The sequence below is a fragment of the Silurus meridionalis genome, chromosome 6, assembly GCF_014805685.1.
Source record: "Silurus meridionalis isolate SWU-2019-XX chromosome 6, ASM1480568v1, whole genome shotgun sequence".
Taxonomy (NCBI): Eukaryota; Metazoa; Chordata; class Actinopteri; order Siluriformes; family Siluridae; genus Silurus; species Silurus meridionalis.
Window position 1 is genome coordinate 7,727,872 of NC_060889.1, and position 12,673 is coordinate 7,740,544.

Genomic DNA, 12,673 nt, shown 5'->3' on the forward strand with positions numbered 1-12,673 from the left:
ATATTTTCCCTCATGCAGAGGTGCCAAAAGTACACACATCCTTCACTCAAGTAGAATATACTTATACAGATATGCATGTTGTAAAAGACTCTGGTAAAAGTTGAAGTTCTGACCACACTCAAGTTAAAGTTTGGGCTTTGACATGTACTTAAGTAAAAAAGTAGCCATTACTACTACCTGTTTTAGTGTCACGTTGGTAACTGGATCTCATATTAATATATTAAGACAAAAGACTTACAAATTGTGTTATATAAATTAATAGATCAAGGCTGAACAACCACCATATAGAAGACAAGCAAAGAAAAGATAATGATGATCAGGTTATAAGGAATGTCTCTGTTCTCAGTCATGACTTCCTCTGTCTCATCCACATTAGCCCCATACTCCTTTTTGCCTTGTGGCTTGCTCGTTGTTAGCTTCGTAGGCTAGCCTACCTCTGTGGTTCGTGATAGCCAGGAAATGATACACCAGTGGTAGATTGAAAAAGCCACGCAATCACAAGAAATAGGTTGATGGACTGAAAGCGCCGAGAAACGAGAAGAAAAATATCAATCATGTAACTAAATAAAAAAATAAAAAAAAGGAATGAGTCTGTTTTGAAAATGTAGGAGGAAAAAAGGAGAGATATTTGTGTTAAAAATTTAATGAGTGAAAGTAAAAAGTCTGAAAAATAAATAGTGGAGAAAAGTACAGATACCAGAAAAATAGATTCAAGGTCATGGAGACAATTTGTAATCACAGCTGAATGCCTGAAGATAAGAACGCGAAAGACAAACTGAGAACTATTAGAGAAAGGATGGAAGGCACACAGACTAGTATAGGGGCAAAGTTTAATTACTTTCTTCAAATACACATTTTTTTACATAAGTGCATTAAATATTTTTATTCTGCCTTTGCATTAATCACTCTTAAATTGTTTCCTTAGGGCAGTATGATAAAAGCGATTAACGGTTCTTTAGTTAGTCAATCTATACCTGCACAGCAGTAAGATATGGGGTGAGGTTCTGAAAAAAAAAAAATGGAGATTTATCTTGAAGCATGAAGTGTGACATTTCTGTAGTGCCTTTAACCCAGTCTCAGAGGGAAAAATTTTTATTATGTCAGAATTGCTAACCCTTACATTCTCAAACAGAAGAAGCTCATCTGATACCAAATCATGCAAAGACCAAATAAAATTGCTCACGGCACAAGGAAGCAAGGAAATTATTTCAACTTTTAAGACAGGCGAGACGAATCAGAGACATGAGCTGTTAGAGAAAAGTGCAATCTCCCATAAACACTGTCAATAAAGATAGTTGGGCGGAGTGGATGTCTTGACATACTGCCTTTGTATTATTTGACAAGCGAGATTTGACTGCAATTTGTTTAAAATCAATGTGCAATTGATGTGCTGGTGCTGTCACAATGCCACTATAGACAAGTTTGAATTTTATTTGCAGTTTGCAAGTTGTTGCCACATATTAATCGAATCATTTTTGTCATGTGGTCAAGTCATCAATCATGTGAATTATTTGCTTATAAATATTCATTTATCCTGTGGTGGACAGTAACGAAGTAAATGTAATTTATTACTGAACGTAAGTCCCTTTTAATACTTCCTGTACTTATTATCTGTACTTTACTAATGTATTTTCTTTTGAGGAGACTTTAAATTCACTACATTAAAAATTCAAATATCTTACTTTTTACTCAACTACATTGTGCGAAATTATTCATTGCTTTTTATTTATGAGTGGATAAAAGCTTAACTGGTCAAGCCCTCAGGAAACCACCAATCAGGGTAGAGAACACGCTCTGTTTTGAACTTGTTTTGATTGTCGTTTGGTGGTGTCTACTTATCACCAACATACAGTTTAGAATCAGTTCAACAGCAAGCAGAACATTTTAAGAGGAATAAATGATCTCCTGATTTTAACTTATTTGTGCATTTTTTAAGTAGTTGAAAAGAAGGTTTTGGGATCAAGATAATTGCATTAGATATCAATCAGTGTTTGACTCATTAATATCATTCAATTAATAGATTGGCATGCTGAGACTAACATTAAAATCTTTTTACTATAGACTGAGTTAATCAAGCAAGAATCTTCTGGCAAAAATGATAACAGGAACATTATAGACATAATTGAAGGCAAATACTTTTGTTCTTTTACTCGAGTGAAATTTTAAAGAGAGCACTTTTACGTTTATTGGAGTATTTTATCGAGTGTAGTTCTATTATTACTCAAGTATATAGTTTGTGTACTTCGTCCACCACTGCAAATATTTAATATTCAGATTTATAAAGACAGTATTCAATGTTTGTACTTGAAATATTGGAAATGCAGTATGTTATTTAAACAGCTTTGGTCCTCAGTTTTCTGAGGCACAATTAAGCAGACAGAAGCTTGGGAGAATTTACATAATGCAAGCATAAATAACCTCAAATAACATGGACTTCTGCGGAAAGTCGACATGATGCAGAATTACTGAACTCAATCAACCTGCTTGAAAACAAAGAAAATATTTTGAAACTAATTGCTCTTTATTCTAATCTGGAACTGATAAATGATAATGTAGCCTTGTTACCAGGTCACACAGATAAACATTTTATTTGTACTGACATTTTTTTGCTGCTATATTTGTGGGTAAGTGTTAGTGTCAGTTCCTTTTCAGAGGGATTCAGCTCTGCAATTGTCATGCGTTTAAGATGCAGTAAAGAGTTTTGAAATCCTTGCGTGACATCAACAGAGAAACAGCCCTCAGAGTGTACAAACAAGTTTCTGCATAAATAAATTATAAAAAGTATTATCTGTCAATACCAAAAGTCCGTAATTACTCAAGAAGGTAAATTATTCATCGAGTTTAGCACAGAAAAAACAAGCGTAAACAAACATAATTTGTTTTCCCTGTAAAAAAGCAATCTTTTAGAATAATAAGGACATTCAGATTAAATCACTAATAAATACAAGCATTAAAACACCCATACAAATGGAAATCAGTGGCAGAATTTCAGCCTTTCCAGGTTTTCTCTTCATTTCTATAGTTATGGCATTTTCCAATATGGAACATCTATTCACCCTAAAATCTATAATTGCACCCAATGCTCATAATAATTCCGTGGCATAAAATAAAATATATATTAGGTTCAAAGTATCGAAGGGAAGTTTGCCGAAAGCGTGGGTGGCTTTGAACAGTGTGGTATTTATTAACATTTATTAACCAGTGGATATTGCCATTTTATTATTAGTCGCATCGTAATGGATTTCTGTCTATGTTTCAGTTTTTTTTCTCTTCCTTTTATATGATTTTTGTACCATGCACAATTTAGCAAATGTTGCTTGATCAACTCCCTCCTTTTTAGAAATGAAATCCGTGGGAAGCATGATTTAAATTACATCAAGTTGTTGTACAGCTGAATGATAAGGATGTGAGTAATTAGACAAATCCCACACCACACATTATGTTGCCCTCAGGCTGGCCAGGCACATCCGCAGTGGCTTGGTGACCTACAATGCTTCAACCACATCTCCTTACTCCTGAATGGTCATGCTTAAAGCCACTTCATCCACATATACAAAATGTGTGATGTTTTATTTGCCTCCGGCTATAGTCTGTCTGAGACAGTACATCTCCCTACCCTGTTGCTTAAACGCTATCACTCACTGCATTTAGATGTTGACTTTGATCTGAAGCCTACTCTCTACATTCAGCATTCCTCAGAGGCTCTTTCTTATTTAATCAAGCTAATAAAGGTTGTTCTATTTGGAAGTGGTATTTTTCTGGGTTACTAATAACCCTTTTAAACTTATAAGAGCGTTTCTATTTATGTTGACAGTTTGGTATCCTGATAACAGGAACGGGAAATTGATTTTGGTGACTTTTTTAAGGCAAAATTCAGAGATATAATGATTGAAATATTAAATGCCATGCACGGTTTGAAATGATGTCGCAATTAGAAATTTTAGGAGTTTAGCAAAATACTTGAATAAATAAAAACTATAAAGCAAATTCTACCATTTATGATAATTTATAATCACTTAAATATTATATTTTTAGGCAAAAAACTAACTAAGTGCATTAATGTCAACTCTCTGGCTACCAGGGTCCTGCAGTTAAGCAACCAGTTATCCCAACTCCAAGAGCAGCCTCAGGCTCCACCTCCTGCTGTTGAACCATATTTACATAAGCCTAAACTACCTCCTCCCCAGTGCTTCTCAGGAGATCTCAGTGCATGTCATGGGTTTTTGACACAGTGCTCTCTTACTTTCTAGTTACAGCCCTCTTCATTTCCCAATGATCATTTCAGAATCGCATATATCATCACTCTTTTTACAGGCAAGGCGCTGAAGTGGGTCACGGCCGTGTGGGAGTCCCAGGCTGTATCAGTTATGCCGCCTTTTTTGCCGAATTTAAGAGGGTTTTTGATCACCCCGCGGCCGGCAGTGGTTGGAACAATCAAGCTCTCAAGACGGCTTTTCTTCTGTACTTCAGGACGAACTGGCACCCAAGGACATTTCTGATTCCTTTGAGGAGCTAATCGAACTATCCACGGGCCTTGACAATCGGATCCGTAAACGAGAGTTCAGATACCGCGCCTCACAAAAGCCGAGTACGATCCCACTCAGTAAGAGGGTACTTGGCAGACACAACACTTGCCTGACCCAGAGCCTATGCAGTTAGGCAATGCCAGGCTGGTGCCTCAGGAACGAGAGCGTCGTCTTGCTGTTTCTACTGTGGGAAACCCAGTCACTTTCGTGCCTCATGCCCAGAGCTTTTGGGAAACGCCAGGCCTGCCATAGCTGGAAGAAAGCTGTGACGGGGCCTTCAGGTTTCTCCTCATGCTCAGCACAAGGAATGTCTTTGATGGTTGAAATCAACTGGTCGGGGAAGGCCAGGTACTGGTTTTGGTGGATTCAGGGGCTGCAGGTAATTTCATGGACCTCGTCTGGGCCAGAAGCCACCAGATTTATTTTGAATCCCTCCCGGTTCCCCAAGTTATCACTGGTCTGGATGGGTGACCTCTAGGACCGGGAAGAGTACTTCCACCTCTACAACTCACCATAAACCAACATCACAAAACCCTTTAATGGTACCTTACCTAATCCCCGCACATTCCCCTCATTCTTGGCTACCCCTAGCTGGTCCTCCATAACCCACTCATTGATTGGTCTAAAGGCACCATCTGCAAGTGGGGTCTCCGGTGTGAGGGTACCTGCCTCATCAAGAAGCATGAGACGGTTGAACCAGAGAAGTCGGAGCCCATCAACCTTACTCATACCTATGCTGTATCACTCCCTCATAACTGTTTTCAGTAAGGACCGGGATCTACCACGGATCTATGGATGAATATATCAAGGAAGCCCTGACGCCCCTCCACTTCACCTGCTGAAGCCGGGGGTTTTTTTGTTGGGGAGAAGGATGGGGGACTTCATCCATGCATTGACTACTGTGGCGTCAACAAAATCACCATTCGTAATCGCTACCCTTTGCCTTTAATGACCACAGCTGTGGACATACTACAAGGAGCCATGATTTTCACCAAGTTAGATTTACGCAATGCCTATTACCTTGTTTGAATCAGGCAAGGGGACGAATGGAAAACCATTCGCATTCAACACTACCATTGGTCATTATGAGTATTTGGTCATGTTGTTTAACCTTACAAATACTCCAGCAGTGTTTCAAGCACTCATAAACAATGTTCTAAGGGATAGGTTAATTAAATTTGTCTTTGTCTACCTGGATGACATTTTGATATTTTCCCACACTCTATCTGAACATGAAGACCATATTTAGGCTGTTTTCGCTTGGCTCCTGGACAATCATTTATATGTCAAGCACGAAGAATGCGAGTTCCATGTTACCCAGGTCCAATTCTCGGTCCAGCGCTTCTTGGGGTTTGCCAATTTTATCAATGATTAATCGAGAATTTCAATGGTCACCAGAAGCGTCCACAGCCTTTGGCACCCTCAAGCATCTCTTCATGTCTGCTCCCATTCTTACTATCCCGGATCCAGAGAGACCATTTGTCGTTAAGGTGGATGCCTCTGATGTAGACGTGGGGGCAGTCCTCTCCCAGAGGGGGTCAGACAACAAGGTGCATCCTTGCGCCTTCTTCTCAAGAGTTTCTGGCTGTAAAGCTGGCCCTTTAAAAATGGAGACATTGGCTGGAGGGGGCCCAATAACCTTTCCAGGTGTTCACTGATCAAAAAAACCTAGAGTTTCCTGCAACAGTCTTAACTCTCACCAAGCCCATTGGTCTCTTTTTTTCACAGGTTCTAATTTACCCTCACATACCGCCCTGGGACCAAGAACCTCAGGCCTGATGCTTTATCTCTTGCATTTTCTTTCCCAATCGAGGAAAAAAAAGTTTCTACCATTCTCCCCTTGACCAAGATTGTCACTCCGCTTCAATAGGATATTGAGTCAACAGTCAGGAACTGTGTCCCCACTGAAGGGTTCTAGACTGACCTGTCACCCAGGGGTGGCCCGTACCCTCGAGTTTATAGAAAGAAGATTTTGGTGGCCATCCATCTGGAAAAACTTTAAGGGTTTTGTGGCCACCTATGTCAACTGCTTTCAGTCCAAATCATCTCATCAATCGCCCCAGGGAAGGCTCCACCCATTACCTATTTCTTATAGGCCCTGGTCCCATATATCCATGGACTTTGTTACTAGACTTCCCCGGTCTCAGAGGAGTACTATGATCCTGGTCATCATGGATAGGTTCTCTCAGGTTTGCCGTCTTTGTGCTCTAAGGAGACGGCAGAGCTGGCCTGCAACCAAATATTTCAAATCTTTGGTATATCGGACCGGGGTCCACAATTTGCGTTATGATTTCGGAAAGCCTTTTGCCAACTTAGTGGAGCCACTGCTAGCCTGTTCCACCCCGAATCCAATGGTCAGATGGAGAGGGTCAACCAGGACCTGGAGACAACCCTGAGGTGCATGGTTCTCCTCCTCCCATATTTCCCAACCAAGAGCCTGAGGTTTATGTCCCATCGGGCCAACAATTCGTCCGCCATTGCCGCCTCACCTGGAAACATGCTCGGGCCAAGCTACTTCAGGTCGAAAAGTTCAGAAATGGACAAAGAGTCTGGCTATCTACAAAGAACCTACCCCTTCACCTCGAAAACCCGAAAGCTTTCTCAATGGTTCATCGGACCATTCAAGGTTGTCAAGGTTGAAAGTAAACCCGGTTACTTGAAGTCTACAACTACCACGCTCCTTGAGAATGAATCCTACCTTTCATGTCTCCTTACTAAAACCCTTTCTCTCGTGTGTTTTCTCATCCACTGTTGTAAGTTCCTATTGCCCTCCTATCCTGTTTTTGCTTTGTGTTATTTTGTCCCTGTGGTGTGTTGTTACTTTGCCTGAGGTTTTTTGTGTTTTTCCTTTCATCTCTTGGGACATTGGCTCTGAGTCGCCTTCCACTTCCAGGATCGCGTTCGGCTTGCAAAATATGCGCTCATTGGTGTTCTCTCCGTTTCTTCGATAAATATTCTATTTTGCATTTCTGCGTTTGTTTCCTCTCTGCATGTGAATCCTCTGCCCCGCCCATGGCATATCTCTACAGTGTTAGACTCTCACTCTGATGACCCTGGTTCGAGCTTGGTCATAACAGCTATGGCAATGCAAATGGATATAGATAATGGCCATTTCTTTGATCAGATATTTTTGGTCTGTGCTTTCACAAACATAAGTTAGTTATCCAGTAGCAGGAAGCAAAGTAAACATGACCTGATTGATTATTACCATTTCCTTAAGCCACCATTATTCTTAATTTTCATTTATGGATTTGTATGTATGTGAGAGAGAGAGAAAAAGAGAGAGAGAGAGAGAGAGAGAGAGAGAGCATTTTCTATTGCGCTATGGTCCAGATCTGATGCTCACATGCTGATTGAAGGTGTAATCATGGGTGGACGGGGTAAACATGGGCACTCTGTCTGTTCTATAGCTACACCATCCCCGTTTGCAGAAAGCTGAAATGTTTCTAAATCCAATCTATTCTAACCTGCATGAACAATTACATTTATGACCCTGATGCTGGTTTACCGGTTGTCCTTCCTTGGATTACTTTTGATAGCTACTAACCAATGCATATATGAAGTCATGCCATTTAGTAAATGCCTTTATCAAGCTATTACAATTGGGTACATGTCAAAGTCTCTAAGATCTTCATGCTTGCCCTTTTTACCTGCTTCCAAAACATTCACTTAAATAAAACTTCAAACTTCAATAAAATATTGAAACTGTCATTGACATGGAGTCAGATTTCGTGGTTATTTTTGCAGTTCCAACCAGAAAATAGCGACTGCCATGGTTTACACTGAGAGAGATGAAGAGCATCACACTAAAGGTCTGAGGAAGAATGTTTACTCAGAAGTGCTACAGCTCTCAGTCGACCTATAAAACAAAACAATCTTACAAGGTAAAGTCTAATTCACAATGGAGTGTCAAGACCTCAAGCAACAATGCACACCTATTTTCTTCTGAATGTCTAAATTACAGATAACACTGGAGACAAACTCCACTCTGACCAACTTTTGCTATAGGGAAAGTCTGATTATATACATGGTCTCCAGTTGTAAACTATATTTCTCTTGAAATGCCTTTGCCTCTTTCACCTCTATTGCCTTGATTCTGACATTACTTCCTTTGCATTGGCAGCTTGTGGACCCTGTTTGTTCAATGACTATTCCATTAAAAATAATGTTGAATGTATATTTTATTAGCAAATAATATGTAAATAAAATATGTTTATGCCCATCATTGACCATCTAAGCTAATGCAAACTGTTTTTTGTGATAGTTTGCTTGTTTTTTAGTAGAAATTGTAATAAATATTAACAATTAAATAAAAATTTATAAAATGCTGAGACTGATTTATTTCTAAGACATAGAGTCGATTTATATGTTCATTCGTATCTACATACATGGACTATAATTACAGTAAAACACTTTCTAGATTTCACGTACATTGTGGCCGTCATTTGGATTTTGTTACACATGATCAGCAGTCACTGTGAAATATAGTAACAGATGTAATAATGGGAAGGTCATGGGTTCTAATCCCACCACCACCAAGCTGCCATTGCTGGGCTCTTGAGCAAGGCCCTTAACCTTGATAAGGACATCTTCCAAATGAAAAAAAGTAATGTAATGACCATGGAAGTGGTGGATTATTTGCTTGAACACATATTTTATGTTTTTGTAATTATCAGAGGTGGACAGTAATGTAGCTTTTTTTTTTTTTTTTTTTTTACACGTATCTGTATTTCACTGAAGTATTTCTTTTTGTAGAGATTTTTACTTAAACTTCACTACATTTTAAAGTCAAATACTGAATCTTTTTACTCAACTACATTTTGCGAAATCTGTCATTCCTTTTGATTTATTAGTGGATAAAAACTTGAGCAGGCAGCAATCCACCAATCAGGGTAAAGCGCCGTTTTAAACTTGTTTTGATTGCCGCTTGGTGGTATCTACTTATCATGAACATACACTTCAGCATTAGTTAAACAACAAGCAGATCTTTTTTGGTAGAAAAAAAAAAAATGACAAGTATTTCTTGACTCCAACTTACCACATCACCCATGGCCTTATTTGTGCAATTTTTTTAAGTAGTTAAAAAGAAGGTTTTGGGCTCATGATAATTTTAATAGACATCAATCAGTGTTTTAATATCATTCTATTAATAGCAATTGGTGTGCTAATCGTAACATTAGAGTATTTTCACATAAACTAAGTTGAATAATTAAGAGTCAAAATGACAAAAATGACAATAGGAACATTATAGCCATAATAAATCATAGTACTTAAAAATAAATATACTTTAGTGTAAAAGTATATTTGAAGGCAAATACATTTGTGCTTTTAATCAAGTGAAAGTTTAAAGGGAGCACCTTTACTTTTACTAAAGTAATATTTTACAGAGTGTATCTCTACTTTAACTGAAGTGCATAGTTTATATTCTTCATCCACAAGTAATTAGATACTAAAATGAAATAGACTTAAGCACACACTGTCCAGAAAAAGTTTAGTGCCCATGTTTAATGAAAGGATTACAGGTGTCCTTATCACCATGTTTGCCATTCAAAGGAAAGACGGCATAAACATGCACGTCAAATTAGGTACTTTGTACACAAAGAGAATTTTATTTGGGCCATATAGAAGACATTTTTGCTTTGGGAATTTCTTGTCCTCTAAAATTAATTTCTATCTCTATTTATACAAAAGCACTGAAAATCCAACAATTATATGCTATTTGTTTTTCAGCAAAAACATAACTGAAAGCTGCCTTCGGCTGTTCGGCCTTAAACATGCTGCATTTCCCACAAGCATTGAAAGGTCAAATAAGCAATACACATGCTGCATTTTTGCATTTTAAAAGATCTACCCCTGTTATTAGATTTTTTTTAACCTTTAAAAAGCATGTTTCCCTCTGCTGCACTTGTTTGTGTTTGCAATGGGAAATGTTATTTTTACTGCTGTTGTGTGCAAGTTTTGTCATCAGATCCAAAAACTCAACTTTTATAACACAAAGAAACCTGGTAAGAGTTATACTTGTTAAAAATACTTGCTTTTCACACCCTTAACTCACTATACATTCTGTACATTCTACCTATATTTATACCGTATATACTGTATTATACATACTGTACACTCATACTTGTACATAACTATCATCATGCCATTTGAGTACATTACATGTCTGTCTATGCATAATCTTTGCACAATGTATTATATATTGCATAGTACTATATATACCATATATATTACCTCCTCACTCTTCTGTACATGAATCACCCTCATCCCTGTATATATGGATCTCATACCTTATTTATCTACTGTTATTTATTGTAAATAGGCCACTATGCACTTCTGGTTAGATGCTAACTGCATTTCATTGGCTTTGTACATGTACCTTGCACAATGACAATAAAGTTGAATCTAATCTAAAAAACATTAGTTTGTTTCAGTACACAGTAATTGACCTGATTGAACTGCCATTTTATTGCCATGGCCAAAATGTGATCCAGCATTCTCTATCGCACACACAAACACACACACACACACACACACACACACACACACACACACACACACACACACACACACACACACGCATATGCACATGCACTGTCCCAGCATGCCTGAACAACCGCTCTGACCTCGGCAGCATGCAGCTGGCGCTCCACATCACCTGAGCACTGACACCTGCAGCTTATTTCCTGTATTTAAGGAGTTTTTTAAGAAACACCAGCCATCATACCATTTTACCACGACACAAAATTTTCCAGCATGCTCCCGCTCTAACACTTTTGTGTCTAGATTTATTGTCCTGTGCTTTTCACCTAGTCAGAATTTATGTTTTGCTGTAAATTCCTTGTTAGCTCAATCACAGTCATACTTAGTTACAAGTTCCTGTACTGCCTTGTTCAGTTTCCATAGTATTTGTTGTGGTCCTGACTATTCTAAGTTGAAGGATTCTAGTTCTCTCTTACATTTATCACTTAATATTGATCATTTTCTTGCTCTCTCTGTCGCTTTGGCGTTTCTTGTTCCTGTTGCCTGCAGTGCTAAATCTTTTTTTATTTTTATGATAAAATGATGAATCATTTTCAGGCTACAAAATATCAAGCCAAGAATCTCAATCAAGCATGCCGGAGGCTGTACTGAGCTGTGAGTTTTATTCAAATACACCACGGGGCAAAACAAATTCAGAGAATTGAAAATAGGTCAAACATTCATGTGTGCTGAAGGTCCCTACAGGTTTGAACTGTGTCATGCCTGAAATGCATTACAAAATTTTGATTTTGAAAAAAAATCATGTTAGCTGTCCAATGCAAATCTATTCTAATAGTATACAGTCTAATAAAATACAAGGTCTCCAAATACAGTGTGGCTCAGGGAAACGGGAAATTTTCAAACTAGAAGAAGGAGACCCTGGGGCATCATCATTTGCTTGAAACCAGTTCAAACTCGTTTAGACCCCTTGCCATCAGTTATAATGGAGCAGTAAAGTGGTGCACAACAAGTGTTTGCCGTAAAATCCTTTGATAAGAATGACCAGTTTGGACGTCATGATTGTGTCCTGTCATCACAGCGATGATCCGTGTTGTCGACAGGAGCAGTAAGGGCTCTGTGGTACAGGCCATTCAAACACAACATGAGGACTTCTTTTTATATAGCTGAACCCGTTTCTTTAAAAATTAGCAGACAGGACACCATCACGACATCCTAACTGGTAATGATGCCAAAATTCCCTTTGTGCAGCACTCAAACTACCACCATTCTTATAAACACTTATTAACACAATTATACATTAACAATCGTTAATGTCTTCTCAAACTTTAATACTTCATTTTTATTATATTTTTCAGATAGCCGTTAACAATGGCGTAAAAAAAAAATTCTCATTGCTGGCTTGTGAAGAAGATGATGCAAGATAGCAATGGTATTTAACAGTAAACAAGGCAAGCATGGTACACTGGGAAACTTATTAACAAATTAAAGAAAGATTGGACGTGTTGCTAGAAAGCAAAGATGTGGACATCAATAAACATCTACTGATGATAGTACAACCAAAATGGACCTGCCTTGCAGTGCATAACACCATATGATGTCTCTGACAACCTTAAATAATATAAGGATTTTTTTAAATCTGCAATGCATGTCACCTCAAAGCAGCT